General features: G+C 40.6%; 1 pseudogene; it reads right to left on the bottom strand.

The window, feature by feature from the left end:
• Positions 1–1691: 1691 nt before the first annotated feature.
• LOC118009072 lies at positions 1692–1836 on the bottom strand (annotated as a pseudogene).
• Positions 1837–12859: the final 11023 nt, after the last annotated feature.

Raw genomic sequence — 12859 nt, 5'->3', positions numbered from 1 at the left:
GTTACAAAGCTGTCTATCTGTCCCACTTAATGGATACAGAGAAGCCTGTTCTCTTTAATAAGAGCTAGTCTTAGTGTTTCTTTTTATGCCTTAGCTCTGAATTTAATTTAGCTTACAAAAAGCTTTATGTAGAAATCCAATTCATGCTGTTTAAAATATTTATGCTTAGGGGCACCTGGCTAGCTCAGTCAGTAGAGCATGTGACTCTTGATATCAGGGTTGTACGTTCAAGCCCCACGTTGGGCGTATAGCTTACTTTAAAAACCCCAATTTTTTATTTTTTCTTTTATTTTTTTAAAAAGTTTTCATTTATTTATTTGAGAGAGAGAGAGCCAGTGAGAGACTGAGAGAGAGCACGGGTGTGGGGGGGAGGGACAGAGGAAGAGGGGAGGCAGGCTCCCCGCTGAGCCAGGAGCCCTATAGAAGGCTGGATCCCAGGACCCTGGGATCATGACCTGAGCTGAAGGCAGACACTTAACTGAATGAGCCACTCAGGTGCCCCCAAAACCCAATTTTTAAAAATTAAAATACACATGCTTAAATTTTGCCAAGTGCTACACTTTTATTCTGGTAGAAACTAATTGTTGGTCAAGTGATTTCTTGGATTTTTTTTTAGGTGGTGAAGAAATTTTCAGTCCAATTGATATGATCATTTTCAGGAATCTGTTTCTAAAGGCATCTAGTTTTCTTGTGACTATTTTGGGAAATTTGCAGATTCTATAGACATGTGTTTGCATGGAAACTTTGTCCAAGTTTGTTACAATGGAACATAATTTTATTTTGTACCTATTGTTTGATTTAGGGAATGGTGTGTATATTTGGATGCCACTAATTTCTTGAAGCTCTTATTAAGCAATAAATTTGGATCATCAGGTGAAAATGATCACTTTGAATTAGCTATTTTTGATAGGTCATCATTTAGGAAACTACTCAAGAGATTTTCTCCTCCTCTAATACATATGCTTAATTTTTTTCTTCATTGTGAGTACTGGTGAGGATATTCAGAGTTATTAAGTATGGCTATTCAAAGAAAGCCATAGAATATCGATTACTGCTCTGCTCACCTAGATAAAGCAGTACAAGTGGTTCTAACCTTTTATAACATAATACGTTACTGAAATTCATAATTATGTAGGGCAAAAAGGACTGAGCATATGAATAAGGAAGCTAAAAGTAATTATAGGTATTTATTAGGCAGAATTCAATAAGCTGATTATTGCAAATGCAAAGCGGAAATTCCCTGTGTCATTAAAAAGACCAGCTGATTATTTTTGTTAAAGCTTATTTATTTATTTATTTGTTTGTTTGTTTATTTATTTATTTATTTGTCACAGAGAGAGCGCACACAAGCAGGGGAAGCTGCAGGCAGAGCAGGCAAGTGAGAAGCAGGCTCCCAGGTGAGCAAGGAGCTGGATGCAGGACTCGATCCCAGGACCCTGGGATCATGACCTGAGCTGAAGGCAGACGCTTAACTGACTAAGCCACCCAGACGTCCCAGACCATCTGATCATTATAGTGTGCTCCACAAGGGGTCAATTCTCTGTTCTTCTTGCTACATATAGGTTACTAGATTATTGGTTTCTCCCTATCTGTATCAATTTCTTTTTCTTTTCTCTTTCTTTCTTTCTTTCTTCTCCCTTCTCTCTCTCTCGCTTTTTTTTTTTTTTTTTTTTTTGGTGTCTTGGCACAGGGAAGGGAGACAACTAATGCAGTCCCCTGCTACCACAAATTATGCAGTCAAGTTTCCCACATTTGGGGAAATCACAGGGGTCAGCATATCCAGAGTGCAATGGATAAGCCTTGCCCTGGGAAACCACTCCCCTGCCAGCTAAGTATCCCCCTCTTTTTTTTTTTTCCCCCAGATAATCCCAATTGAATCAACAGAAAGACTATAGATCTAATAAGAGATTTCACAAAAATGCCAGATACAAGATCCATTTACAAAAATCAGTAATGTTCCTCTGCATCAGCAATAGCTAACTAAAAATGTAACATTCTATGATGCTGTTCCTAATAACAATCAAAATTATAAACTATGAATTTAACTGAATAAACAATGTATATGATCTCTATGGAGAAAAAGTTTTAAATTTATTAAGGGCATAAAGGTCTTAAATAAATGGAGTGCTATACCATGCTCATGGAATGGATGGCAACAGGGTAAAATGTCACTTCTCTGAAACTAATCTGTAAATTCGATTCAATCCCAATGAAAATTCTATTAGGACTTAAAAAAAATGAATTAAACACACTTATTCTGCCATGTATAAGAAGACTAAATATGTTATGAAAAATTGAAGAGATTTTGAAAAAGGGTTGGGGGGGCTCACTGCACGTATCAGACAACTGATATGTGCAGGTGGAGAAAGGATTGATAAAACATTTAACAGATGGTAATAGGAAAGTGTCATTTTTATGGAGAAAAGTAATGCTGGATTCTTAGCTTATACCAGTGTTTCTCAACCCTTTTTTCATTATCGTATAGTTAAACTTTTTTAGACCTTTTCCCCTAATTTTCTACCTTTTCCAATGAAATTTTAATACCACAAATATTTTATATATCTATATCTGTTTATATCCCATGGGAGGGTGAAATTTAGTTGGATTAAGTCCTAAATGGACAGTGTAAATCTGAAAAGTTAATGGTAAGAGAAAAAAGAGAAACATAGATTATTTTCCTGGCTTTGGGGTGTGGGAGAACTTAAACCAACCACAAACTCTAAGATAAAAAAGAAATGGATAGAAAAGACAGTAAAATTGAAGACTTTGCTTCATTGAAAGATATAATAGGGAAAGTTCATATACAGATCACGGATTGGAAAAGGATATTTGAAATAACTAAAGTCAATAAGGGATAAATACTTACAGTAAATAAGACATCTTGTTAATTACAAGAAAATGGTAAACCCAGAACGCCTAGGTGGCTCAGTTGGTTAAGCGTCTGCTTTCGGCTCAGGTCATGATCTCAGGGTCCTGGGACTGAGTCCCGCGTTGTGCTCCTTGCTCAGCAGGGAGCCTGCTTCTCCCTCTGCCTGCCACTCGCCCTGCTTGTGCTCTCTCTCTCTCTCTGACAAATAAATATATAAAATCTTTTTTTTAAAAAAGGGGAGACACTAATAACTAAAATATGAAGTGATATTCATTTCAATTTCAAAAATAATCAGAAAATAGAGGTTAAGATCATTGAAGGAGAAGTCATGGAACCAAAAAGCTATTGTAGTAAAGGATCATCAGTACACTGATTTCTTCAGAAATCTCCAGAAAATGAGAGGGAATAACATGAGGTTTGTAAATGATTGCAACAAGAAAGAGTTATCTGATATTATAAGCTTCATAAAGGGGGTGTTTAAGAAAGAAAGAGAGAATTGCATAGAAGGAGGTTTGGGAGACAATCTCCAAGGGTCTCTTGAATTTTGCATATCTTGTGAGCAGACTACCTTTGTTCTGGACTATCTTTTCAAGGATGTTCTTATTGTGAACAGTTTTGGAAGATAGATAACAAAGGGCATTGTTTACTGTCCATTATAATAAAAATAATGTCTCCCTATATGGCAAAGATCAGGAAGGCTTATTATCCATTTTAAAAGATTTGTGTTCCCTAAGCTCATGGTTCCTCTCCTGTAATGCATCCCCATGTGTGCAGGTATTACCTAACCCTCTTTGTGTCACCCTACAGGAATTGGTCTTTGGGAAACTGGTACAAAAAAAACCTGGCAATACTCTGGCAGTTGCTATTGCTGTGAATAATAACTGTCCTTTGTCCCTGACCTGGGAGTCTCATGTCTTCTGCCAACATCCATGAAACTGTGTCCAGGTAACTTTTAGCTTGCAAGTAAGGTAGAATCTCAGTCCCTTACAATTCTTGACATGAACATTCTTAGGCACCTCCAAGCCCAGTGGAGAAAGGTATGTAGGCCAGAGGAAAAAACCTCACAGGTATGTGGGATTAGCTCTGTTGGTCAATCTACAGGTAGACTATAGTGAGTGTAGTGAGGTAAGGTGGGGGGTGGGGGGGAATCTTTTCAAATGCACAGGGCTCAGGGAACTCGTCTTTATTACTGGAGCACAGGGTGCTGTCTTCCTTTGGGTATATTCAGGACATATTCACTATTGACAATGAAGCTGTAAAGGTCAGGAGAATGGTGGTCTTATCTAAATCATGTGGAACTCTGGGTTCGCTCTATTTAGTTCTTTCACATAATTACTTTATATAATTTGGAATTTACAAATTACAAATACACAAAATAATACTATATATTTTACAAGGATATGGACATATTTAAGGACATATATTGTTTATACTTTAGGGTCGGTCCTTATGTTGGAGAGGGGAACGAGGGTGGGAATCAAGGATTAAAGAGGAAAATCAAACAAAACCAAATACGAGTGAGCCCTTGCCCAGGCTGACGATAGCAGTATGCCATGACTAAATAAGTTCTCTCTACCTCAGGTTCAAATCCAAAACTAACAGAGTATAGATTTGATCACATTCCAGCAAGCAACTTGGAATGGTCTGAAACATGTGAACCCTAATTCCGACTTCAATTTGAATTGTTTTCATTCTTTTTTTTTTTTAATTTTTCAGCTCTGTTGCCTTTTTATGATGTTACCTCAAATGCCCTAGGCCTTTGACTTTCTGCTCTCTCTAAAGGATTTTCTATCAAACATGTCCCTCAGTTTCATGAATGTTTATTACTTCAGGATTGGATCCTTCTGGTCCTTCAGGGACCAACCACTCTGCCCCAGCCTTTATAGCTGGCACTGTGGCCAGGCTGTAGAGGACCTACAAGTGGAACCACTCAGTACATGGAAAGTATCTTGGGTAAGCAGGGCTCTCAGGATTGGTTGGGGATACAAACGTCTCTTAGGGATATTGTGAGCAAGTTTTTCTGGAACAAGGCAATGGTGGCGGTGGGTGAGGGGAAATAATTGAAGTGTGTGTGATAGAGGATTAAGGAGTGAGGGGAGGAGCATAAAATAATGAGAAAGAGTGAAAGAGGTGACTATGACAAAAACTAAAGTTTGTTTCTCATTACAATTGGTCAGAGTTCAGCATGCGATCTGTGAGTTTCAGAGTAAGTATGCTGAGAGTAGGAAGGCAGCCATACTTGAATGACCTGAGGGCAACAGAAGGATAGGAACTAGAACATTTGACTTCCACCCTTTCGGAGTTGGACCAACAGATATTTATGTGGTAGACAAATAGGCCATAGAAATGAATGCTAAGAGGGGAGGTTTTTCTCTCACTTCACAATTAAAAGATTTAAATTTTAGAAATTTGATAGCTTATAAAATAGATCCTGACAATTTCACATACCAGCTACTGCCTTAATACGGTTATTTTTTTTTTTAAGATTTTATTTATTTATTTAAGAGAGAGAGCACAAGTGGGGGGAATAGAGGGAAAGGGAGAAAGAATCTCAAGCAGACTCTGCTGAGTGTGGAGCCCTACACGGGGCTTGATCTCACAACCCTGAGATCACGACCCTGAGATCTCAACGAGCTGAAACAAAGAGTTGGACATTTAACCAACCTTGCCACCCAGGTGCTCCCGTATAATTATTTAGATATTAAATTTCTTATTTTGTACCAAGAGCATTTGTAAGGTATGACAAATAAGAACACTGGCCGGTTCCATGGAATAAATATATTAATGTATACCACACACCAAAGTGGTTACTCAGTGATCTGAATGAGATAGAAGTTTATTTTTCCCTCATATAATACATAGTTCAGGGGTGAGCAGTCCAGGGCTGTTATGATAACTGTGTTGTTAGGTCCCAGAATCCTTTTAGCTATTTTTTCTACCATGTGTAGAGGAGGGCCTTTGTCTTTAAGGGTGGAGGCGGTTCATCACTATATCCCTCATCCAAATAGTAAGATGCAGGATGTGGAGGAAGGAAGATATTCTCGTTCTCTTTCCTGGCACAAACCGGGAGGGACAGTCCACACTTTGCTCACAACACAATGGCCAAAACTTTATCACAAGACCGCATCTAGCTACAAGAGAATCTGGGAAATGTATTTACTGGATTGTTTCATGCCTATCTAAGATTTTTTACTCTTGAAGAAGAGGGAAATAGTGTTTGGTGATAACTACCAGTTTTAGCCATGGTGTAGGACATTCACAGAAAATTTTGATCTGAGTTTTTTTGGGGGGCAGAGCTTACTCTGACAATGATGAGGCTATAAAGAGTTCAGTTCAAATAATTCCAATGTCTGGGCACCTGGGTGGCTCAGATGGTTAAGCATCTACCTTCGGCTGAGGTCATGATCTCAGGGTCCTGGGATCGAGTCCCGCATTGGGCTCCTTGCTTAGCAGGGAGCCTGCTTCTCCCTCTGCCTGCCACTCCCCCTGTTTGTACTCTCCGTCTATCTCTTTCTGGCAAATAAATAAATAAAATCTTAAAAAAAAAAAAGAAAAAAGATAATTCAAATGTCTGATACAATCCCTGTCCCTGTAAGTTCCATGAAGAGCCTATAGCTTCACCAAGAGGGACAGGAATATAAACCAATTATTTCAATATAAAATACACAAAATACAATAGAAGACAAACATGGAGAATTGATTCAGATATAAACTCTTAGAAGATGCTCTCACTGAGCAGCAAAGATGAACCAAGTCTCTCAAAAGAATAAACATATAAAGAGCTACAGAAATTAAATGTCAAAACAATTTTTCAACAATACTCCATAACTAATAACTAGTTTAATTTCTTCAGTGGAGTGCTAAAATCATTAGTAGTCCTGGCAATGTTCTCAGTGACATCTTCAGTGGGTCAGCAGCACCCCAAAAGCAAGCAGCACATTCCAGTTTTTTACTCCTGGTGCCAAAGCACGTCAGGAGCTAGGCCTGAGCAACATGGATCTCCATCTGTCCTTCGAAAGAAAAACACTTAGGAGTCTGTTCGCCTGGATATTCCCTGCGAAGTAAAACCGCACTTAGGAAAAGAAGCATCTGTCCCCCTGGTTTCACTGGGTCTTGCTCCCACCTGCTAATACAAGATCTCAGTGTTTTTTTTTTTTTTTTTAAAGATTTTATTTATTTATCCATGAGAGACAGAGAGAGAGAGAGAGAGAGAAGCAGAGGGAGAAGCAGCCTCCCAAGGAGCAGGGAGCCCGACGTGGGGCTCGATCCCAGGACTCCGGGACCATGACCTGAGCCGAAGGCAGATGCTTAACCATCTGAGCCACCCAGGCGCCCCAAGATCTCAGTGTTTTGTAAGGGGTCCTCTCAGATGAAGGTCCCCAGGGTGTCTCTCCGAACAACGCTGGTCAGTTAACCTACAGAAACAGCCATTTTCTTTCTATCCTCTCACTTCCACTGAGCATGTCAAGCTCCTTCTCTAGAGGGAACCCGTCTGTGAGACCCTGCCCTCACTTCCACCGCTGGGCAATACAGATTCCTCACACTTGATGCTTCTAACAGAGTGAAGCCCTGTAGGTGCCAACGATGTGTGGAAATGGTCTCTCCTTTTAAAGAGGGCCAGTACAGTTCTGCTGTCTCACCCAATTTCTGTGAGCAAATCGTTTTTACTCAGAGGTTTTCTCTACTGGCCATTCCCGCATCCTAGGTGGAATGTGAGCCTTGGGTGCCTGATCCGATGGGCAAGACGGGGTTGAGGACACCGTGTGGCACTCGGAATTGCCCCTCCCCTCCTACAGCTGTGACGTCTATTCTCTTTTCTCTGGGAACGATCCTCTCCAGAGGGCTCCTCCTCCTGCAAATTCTTGAAACCCCATCCTCGTGGCTCGCCTGAAGAGCCGTGAAATGTCTGAATTCCACTTGAGTTCAAAGCGGGACACCTCCCAACAGCAAGTTTGGCACAGATTATACTCCCTATTTCCGGACATTGACTGTGAGACACAACTCCTCACCCCCCCCGCCCCCAATGTAGCTGTAAAGAGCAAATTTCACTGGGAACCCTGAAGCCCATCTCTTTGCTGTTTGGGCACTGAACAATCATCGAGAGACGTGCAATAAAGATTTAAATACTCAGTGCAATAAGGATTTAAGAAAGAGCTCCTGATGTGTTTTCCTTTTGCCAAATGTCATTTTGCAAAAAAGGAGGATGGGAGGTGTGGACAGTGCCTCTTGGCAGGAAGGGGAAATTTAGAGCCTCTCCTGTATTAGGTGAGAAGAAAAAAAGAAGCAAAGCTTACACCATGGGGTGAGAAAGTCCAAGCACAGTAAGAGGAAACAAACAGTTCACTTAGGTGACACAACAAAAGCCAGGAGGCAAGAAACCGGCGGGATTTCAAAAACCCTTCTTTTTCATGCTAATGGTCCCTTTGGATGAGTGGTGCTGACCTAGGCAGCTCTCCGAAGAGATGATTACCTGTTGCCTTTTTTTCTTCCTTTCTTCTTTTCTTTCTCTCTCTCTTTCTTTCTTTCTCTCTCTCCCTTCCTTCCTTTCTTTTCCTTCCTTCCTTCCTTCCTTCCTTCCTTCCTTTTTCTTTCTTTCTTTCTTTCTTTCTTTCTTTCACCTCCACACCCAAAGTGAGGCTTGAACTCATGACCCTGAGATCAAGAGTCACATGCTCCACCGACTGAGCCAGCCAGGCCCTTTTTGTCTTTAATTCTAGCCAAAGCTGTTGGTATCTGGCCCTTGACAGCAGCTTGCCCTGTTATCCCTGATACTAATCTGAGTGATGCCAAGCTAGAGTAAATCCATATTGGTTTAACAACGTGGATTCATGACTTTTACCAGCGACATAGTTCATGCTGGCAAATAATTATTGCTTCACTTCTTAGGTGATTTTAGAAGTGAGTTATTCAGAAAGCATCAGCTAACTCCCAGGGGGAGCCTATTAACATTGTGCTGAATTGCAAACAGTGACTATGCAATCAGCTGTGAGGTTTTAGAGCCCGACTTCTCTGGGCATTTAACCACTTACACTTCTGCCGCCCATTTTTTCCAAGGAGATACTGCACGCTTCAGTTAGTTGGTCAGGACAACAATGACCCTTAGCTGGAAAGGAAATAATGATTTAATAGTTTGTCTTATTCCTAGTGAGGGAGAAAAACATTGTTGTAGTGAATCCAGCATTTGGAGCTGAGTACGTAATTCCCATCATGGCAACAAAGAGCAATAAAAGCAATTCTACCTGTTCTGAGGCCTTGCTTTCCACCCACCCCCACCCCCCAGCCCCCTTGAGGATTATTCTGAGGATTATCCTGAGGATTATAAAAGACTGTACTGGATGCTTTGTAAAATGGGGGAATCTGAATCCTTTAAATAAGGGAGAAGAGATAATGGTCTCTGAATTTCATCAACAATTATATTCCTCAAATAGAATTAGAACTGCTTCTTACATAGAAAAATGTTTATCAAATGGAAATTTTATTACCTGAGTATTGAATTCAATGATACCAGGGGCATCCTTTTGTAGACAAAGGTCCTGCCTAGGTTTAATTTCTGTCTTTTTACTAACTTAAGTGCATTGAATAACACCTCTGAAGTACTGTTCAATTTTTTTGGTGGGTGGGGTAGTTTTTTGGTTTTTTTTTTTAAAAGCCAGTTGAACATTTCTTTCGGAGCATCCGTTCTTTTATATACTCTTTCCCTTTTTACCTACTAGTAAGCAGAGACTTACTAAGGGTCCGTCCTCAGAGGGAGCGTGGCTGGTGCAGACATGTGGGGGTGAGCCTCATAAAGAAGGCTCCTCCCCTGGACTCCTCTCTTTCCTGAGGTCGACACTGCTGCCTCCGACCTTTTTCATCACAGTCTGAAAAGCAGTGATTTTTTGGCACATTAAAACTGGACTGGTGAATGTAAGTCACTTTTGGAGAATGTGCTTCCGAGACGCAAGTGCACTGCCTGCCTCACCTTCTGATGCCTTCTGCTTTCTTCCCTCCTTCCTGCAGGCAAGCAAACCCAGATGTTCATCATCTGTCCTTGTCTAGCATTGGTTTAGTGACTAGGTGGCTGGTACGATTCTCTCTGATTTGGGTTTTGCTTTGTTTCAATGACATAATTTTTCCCTAAGTATTTGGAACTATTTTGAATTGCTGGGGAGAGGGGAATGAGTGCTCAAAAAGATCAATACTTAGTGTACATGCTGTGGATAAAATTATATCTGGATTAACAAAACACTTCAATTTGTGTTCAACTAATAAATTCCTGGTCTTTCTTTAACTGCCTGTGGGTCTTCAGCTGTCATATTTGAAATCCCCTTCTTTCATGCCTCTCCTTACTTTTCTTGGTACTTTTCTTGGCTCACCTAAGCAAACAGGAGATTTACTCTTATTGAATCTTATTATGTCCATATCCAGGGTTTTTCAAAATTCTCTCCAAGGAGCTTGAAATCCAGTCATTTGCACCATCCCTAGGCCTTTGTTGGCCCTGAAAACTTTTTTGTTTCCCTACTTGGTCTTCTTTCTCGTTCTCCATTTTCTTCTGCTTCCTTTCCCCCTTTGGTTCGGCCCTCTCCCCTGTACTCTACTCTGAAGAGTGTAGAGTATCACTAATTCCACTGGTTGGTACCTTTGCTCTCCTCCTAGATGCACTACTGACCTAGATTGAATTCCTCTAGGTTGGTGGGACTTCTTGGCCATCTTGGGCAGGTGGGGCTGCACATTGCTTCAACATGGAGCCCTGTGATTTGGATAGGAAATAATGGGAGTCCAAGCTGTATTCCCCCAAACCAGATCAAGTATTCTTATCAGAAAACGAGTCTTCCATCTCTGTAGTTTGCTTGGGGAAAGTATAGTTTTCAAAAATTTAAAACCATGTCTCTCATACATAGAATGGGCTTGTGTCAGAGATTTGTTCAATCATTTGTAAAGGAAATAGTAAAATGCAAAAGATGATTCAAAAACCATTTAAGTAAATGGGTATTTAAAGACATTAGAAAAAAGAATATTAGAATAAGATTGTTAGGTTAGATATAAAACTGGTTAATATCCTACAAGGCAATAAAACCGTAAGTTTGGGATAATTCTTCCACTAGACAGAAACCATTTACATCTGTCTCAGGAGGAAAAAATCTGTAAGAGGTGACTTCACAAAATCTGGGTTTTTAAAATCAGTGCTAGATGGTGAGTCAAGGATTAGATATTTAAATCATCCTTGCGTGGCTTTGTTAAAAATGTTCTTTTGTTTTTGTTTTTAGGATTTTATTTATTTATTCGACAGAGAGAGACAGCGAGAGAGGGAACACAAGCAGAGGGAGTGGGAGAGGGAGAAGCAGGCTTCCCGCTGAGTGGGGAACCCGATGCGGGGCTTGATCCCAGGATTCTGGGATCATGACCTGAGCCGAAGACAGACGCCCAACGACTGAGCCACCCCGGCCCCCCTCTTAAAATGTTTAATATTGAAAGAACATGCTCCTTTTCCTTTGCCTTATTTCTAAGTTTTGGATATTTTTTTCTTAACACCTCTTTCCTTCATTTTAAAGTGGCCCAGGTGCAGGGATTAAACCGTGCCACTCAGCTGTGCCACTCACCTCCATATGGTAACTATTTTTCAACATATCTGCTCTAAAGCTGTGCTGACCTACTTCATGAAGTGGTCCATTATGGGCAAGGTATTGTTGTAGTATGGTGGGGAATGCAAGAATGACACAGAAGTGATCCCTTTGTCATATCAATATTTTACCTTTAAAATTTGGTTGTAAAGGAGCCACTCTTGAAGATTACGCTCCAGCCGAACACCCATTACCTCTGCATTTGGTCTGGTAGATAGGTGAGAGAAGTGTACAGCTATTTATTCAATAAAAGAGCATGAGCACGTTTCAAGTGTCTACATACTATGGTGGCTAGAGAAATGGATCATTTCTAGTTGTGGTCATTCAGAGAAGCTTTTGCTGATAGAGAAAGAAAGAGAAGAAGGAAGGAAGGAAGGATGGAAGGAAGGAAGCGAGGGAGGAAGGGGACTCCCTGCCCTCTGCAGTGAACTCTGCTGTAGGTGCTTGGGCGTGGAGGAAGAAGGCAGGGCAAAATGGTGCTGGAACTTTAGAGCCAAAACGTGTACATGACAGAGGTGAAGTCTGGTCCCAGAACTGGAAGTGCCTGCAAGGAGCTGTTATTTGGTACCACAGCGTTTCCAGAAAAAGCCTTTGCCAAGTCTGTGCTAGAAGAGGGCTCCTCTCTGTGAGGCTCTGCAGGACGCCAGGATTTGGGATTGGCCTGGCCACAAATAAAACGGTAAAGCAAACAGAGTTGTGATACTCTGGTTTTCACAGCACAACATAGAGGGTAAGTATAGGATCTTCGGAGCCTGACAGTCCGAGTTCAAATTCTAATTCCTTTGTTAAGGATCTGGAGCCAGAATACCCAGATTAAAATCCTGGTTTAGCTACTTATTATTAACCCTGTGACCTTACTTAAGCAAGTTCCTTAACTTCTCTGTGCCTCTTCATGTGTCCATGATAAAATGGGGATAATCAGTGACTCTCTCATTGCCTTGTTTGTGAGAATTAAATGAGTTAATATATGTAAGGTGCTTAGAAGATGCTGGGCATGAAGTAAGTGGTAAATAAATGTTTGGCCTTTCCTTTCCACCAGCTTAACTTAAATACCTTGTGTAGGAGGCAGAAACCATGTACAGTTAGCTGAAGCAAAAACCAAAAAAGGTGGTAGGGTTTATTATAAGAATATAGGGATGACTTATGAAAACCTAAGGACAAGAATGAAGATGGGCCTCTGATGAAGACATAGGAACTGAGATGCCATCATATTTTTATCCAATGCCTTAAACCTCTAGGATTTTGCCCTTCACTCCCCAGCTTTTAATCAGTAATTGACTTATAAGTGTGATCCAATATGATCCAATAACATTTTTTCATTTGAATCACCAAATGTCTGAGCACTACTCATTGAATATCTTGTCCTTTTCCCATTGACCTACAATATCAC

This window comes from Mirounga leonina, unplaced genomic scaffold, assembly GCF_011800145.1.
Source record: "Mirounga leonina isolate KUSES-001 unplaced genomic scaffold, KU_Mleo_1.0 Mir_126, whole genome shotgun sequence".
In the NCBI taxonomy this organism is placed as follows: Eukaryota; Metazoa; Chordata; class Mammalia; order Carnivora; family Phocidae; genus Mirounga; species Mirounga leonina.
This window is presented reverse-complemented; position numbering and strand designations above follow the sequence as displayed.